Source organism: Pyxicephalus adspersus, chromosome 2, assembly GCF_032062135.1.
Source record: "Pyxicephalus adspersus chromosome 2, UCB_Pads_2.0, whole genome shotgun sequence".
In the NCBI taxonomy this organism is placed as follows: Eukaryota; Metazoa; Chordata; class Amphibia; order Anura; family Pyxicephalidae; genus Pyxicephalus; species Pyxicephalus adspersus.
This window is the reverse complement of record NC_092859.1, coordinates 25,430,224-25,434,844: the sequence shown is the minus strand read 5'-3', so window position 1 is coordinate 25,434,844 and position 4,621 is coordinate 25,430,224.

Below are 4,621 nucleotides of genomic sequence, written 5' to 3'. Positions count from 1 at the left end.
ACCCCTGCTTGGGACTGGCTGCTTTAAGCAATTCTTTTTATAATTATCAATGTAAACAAACAGTAAACAAGAGAATAAAATAATAAACAGTATTTATGTGGATGTCTGACAGATTTCTGAAACAACCCAGATAAAACAGAACGCATCATCATCCCCCCCTCAAGTTCCAAATCTCCCCCTGACATATATATATCTGTTATTACCACTGTTATTCGGCCCTCCCTTCAGGCACGTTGTCTTGATGTCACCTTTGATCCAGCCCTCTCATTTACCCCCCATATTCAGAACATTTCCAGGTCCTGTCACTTTCACCCTGAGACCACCAAACCCGACTCTCTCCTCTACAATCTATTATGAATGTTGCAGCCAGATTCATCCATCCTTCCCTCCGCTCCTCTTCCGCTGCATCTCTTTGTAGTTCTCTTCATTGGCTTCCATTTCACCTTAGAATCAAATTTAAGCTCCTGTGCTTTGCCTTCAAATCCCTCCACAGCTCTTGTCCCACTTACCTTTCTGACCTGATAGAAAAATACTTCCCCAGCCGCTCTCTCCGCTCCTCCAATGACCTACTAATGACTTCCTCACTCATAACCTCATCACACGCACGGATACAAGACTTCTCTAGAGCTGCCCCGACTGTCTGGAATGGTCTTCCTCATCCTATTCGGCTTGCTTCTTTTTTCTGCTCATTTCAAAGAGAACTCAAAACCCATTTATTGAAACTTGCCTACCCATCTTCTTCTGTCTTTTGAAACCTTCACTACTTTCCACCACTACATATCGCCCTCCTATTATGTGATACTTTAGGGCAGTGTCCTCTCCTCCTCCTGTGTCACTGTCTGTCATTGGCAACCTCTATTTAATGTACAGCACTGTGCAATATGTTAATGCTATATAAATCTTGTTTAATATTAAAAATAATAATAGCACCAACATATTACGCAGCGCTGTACATTAAATAGGGGTTGCAAATAACAGACAGTGACACAGGAGGTGGGGAGGACCCTGCCCAGAAGAGCTTACAATCGTTCCTTTGTTGAACTGTCTCAGTGCCCAGAGATTAACCTTTAGGTTGCCCATTCCGTTACTCATCTTAGTTTTTATCAGCCCATTGCATTGTCAGAGCTCTGTACTAGACTTTCCTTGTTTCAAGGCTCCGATCTCTCTCCAGATACAGACAGGAAGTCACAAGCACCCCAATGAAATTTTCAGGCATTGATTTGTGAAGCATTACAAAAAACCTTGTGGGGTCCCTTCCTTTTATGTCACTTTAAAGAATGGAGCCTCTTGGGCCTCAAAACCTCAGCTTTGTGATGCTTCCCAAATAAATGTCACTCTAAACATCCCACTGCTATACCGCTCGAATGCTGCAAGAGGTGCAGCTCAAACCCATGTTTCATGATATTAGACTGTAAGCTCTTCTGGGCAGGGTCCTCTCCTCCTCCTGTGTCACTGTCTGTATCTGTCTGTCATTTGCAACCCCTATTAAATGTACAGCGCTGCGTAATATGTTGGCGCTATATAAAAACTGTTTAATAATAGTGATCAGAATTCCAAACTTTCAATGGTGGCAAAAACAGTCTTTGCACAACCATCAAGCAATCATCATTGTCAGGAATCTGATCCCGAAATTCTAATACCCTATGGCAGATTCTGGATCTTTTCCATCCCCCCACCTCTAAATCCCTCACCTATATAGGGTTCTGATTACACCCTCCCACCTTCCCCTTATACAAAGGACACAAATACAGTTTTTGTGCATGGATTTATTATTTTTAAATGATTGCATGACATTGGAACAGAATTTTTTTTTCCAAGGTATAAAAAGTATTTTTTTTTCTTACAAGTCACCTGGCTCAGTCTGCAATCTGTTTTTGTTTTTTTTCCTACAGCCAAATTATTACAAAAAACGTACAAAGTACAAAAAAAACCCTGCTAAATGTCAGAAAAAAAGGAAATTATATGTATATATAAACAGCATTTACAGTTGCACAAAATTTGCCACTTTGGCTTTTGGAAAACAAAAAAAAATATTTTCTAGGTTAAACAATTTTTTTTTCCTTTTAAACATAAATAAGTTAGTACAATGTTTCAGTGTTTTTACACAGAGATACACACACACCTCAAACTTGGTCATGATATGCTACATACAAAGACAATGCACAGGCATCACAAAGGGAGAAAATAAAGGGGGTAAAGGGGGAATACGAGAGAGTACTATATCTGGGGCCAGCGGCTGTGGCACCCAGGAAGTGCAGTACTATCATATCGTAAGGCCTGTAAATAAAAAAGCCGCCCCAACGTGTGATGGGATGGGTGGACTGTGCATCAGGAAAACTGACCTAGAACGTGTGTTGTGACAACCGGATAGAACATGATAAACCCCCTGTTGTTGTCCAGGGGGTGCATTGTACTGGTAATAGGGAACGTGATCGACCCCCGAATATTCTGATAACGGAAATAGTTTGTTTGCATGAGGACATAAAGCTTAGAACCAGACTCCTGTCACACAGCTGTGCCAGTGTACAAAAGACCAGAATCGAATTTCAATCCTATCACAAATTAAAAAATAGATATATTTATATGTACACACATAGAAAGAAGGCAAATAAAAAAAAAGTAAAAAATACTGTGGAGCTATTATTCGACACGGATAGAGGCCAGAAGACAATGTGTAGAATAGGGGGAGTACCTCATCGCCTACCTGGAATTTTTAGAAGAATTAACAATCCCTATTTAATGAACAGCGCTGTGTAATATGTTGGCGCTATATAAATCCTGTTTAATAATTTGCTATAATTCAGAGTGCAGTAACCTGCATGACCACTGGTGGTGCTGTGCACAGGTCAAGTCATTGCCAGACTTCATGGAATTGGCTGAACAAACTGCCCTTCTATGAAAGTAATTTCTTACCCTTACTGGCCTTTTCTGCAATCCTCTATGACAGCCCCCTAACTCCACCTAATTATAGAAACAAATCGTGCAGTTCAAAACCTCCACGGGTAACGAAACAACTCTGACATCAGCTTCCGAAGTCTTACCTGAAGCTGCAGGTGAAGGGTGCAAAAATCTATTTGTTAAGTTGATCTTTGTTGGGTACCTACTGGGTGAAGCCGATATGACCCAGTTGAGCTTAATATATCATGGCCTTAAATGGAATTTATCAACAAGCAATACATGGGTGACATACCTCTCATAGAAGCAGCCACACTTGAAACTTGGACTACATACGGGCTTAGTCTAATACTGTACTGAAGCCAGCATGCAGTCCATGAGATGTAAAATAGCTGGTTTCTTGCTCTGTGAACAATTTCTTTCAAAGCGAACCTGTCAGAACAGTTGTTGACTAGCAAGCGCATTGCCGCCATCCATCCCAATGTTATATTGAGCCTACAGAACAAGGAGTAAAAGTTTGTGACAAAAAGCAGGAGTTCTGACAGGTCCTCTTTAACAAGAAAAAACATTCTATTATAAGTGTCATGATCGGCTGTGATTAGGAGCAGTTTGTCTAAATTATCATTTTTACTTTTAACCTAAAGGAGCAGAATGATCAGCTTTCCCACTCAATCAACCAATACAACTTTTCCATCCTTTGCACCAGGAACCAGAAATGTCCCCCTCTCTTCAATGTATACCAGGCCTCGTCCCGTGGAATTTAAAAGTCAGATAACCTCGTACTCAAGCTCCAATGTTTCTCTTCGAACTGCGCAACACCCGCCTCGCCTGGGCACCCTTTCCCCCCCAACCACCCCTCTCTAAAACCTTTTATGTGCTACATAAGGGGAGGGGGGTGGTAGAGCGGCCAGGCCTGGCAGGGCGGTAAGAGAAGTGGAAGGTGCCAAGTTGTACAATGCTACATGCGATGCCCATCCTCTGTAGTGTTACTCTGTATCAGTGCTCTGCAGGACACTTCCGCCAGTGACAGAGTCCAGGGGCTGAGCGGGCAGGGGGTCAGCCGGCACTGGGGGAAGGGGGAAGGCTGAATCCTGCAAGAGAGAAAAGAGATTTGTGAGGATCAGCAACTGATGCATAAGTTCTGCCAACATTCTAATACTGAATACAAATACATATGTCATTCTTTGCAAAAAAAAAGACCCAACTATAAACAAATCTATATACAGTAGAACCCCGGTTATCTGGAACTCAGATAACCGGAAAATCCAGATAACCGGCACACATCAGTTGCGCTTTCTTGATTGCTCCTGCAGCCCTAGCGGAGCTGTGTGTTCTGCATCCAGGAACATGTACCACATCTCCGCTAAGGCTGCGGGAGCAATCAGGAGAGAGGAGCTGTCAGGAGAGAAGAGCAGAGCTCCGCTGATTGCTCCGTTCCGGGATTGGACAGCTCAAGCGTCATCAGGGTTTCCTTTTTCTCAGCCATTCAGCACTAGAGGTGAATTAGACAAGTCTCCCCATGCCCCATGTGCCCCATGTGCCAGATGTATATATACACCGCACACTACACACATACATAGCACATCCTGGGGTGTCCGATGTATACATTTACTGCACACTACACACACACAACACACCCTGGGGTGTCAGATGTATATATACCTGCACACTACACAGCACACCCCGGGGTGTCAGTTGTATATATACACCGCACACTACACACACA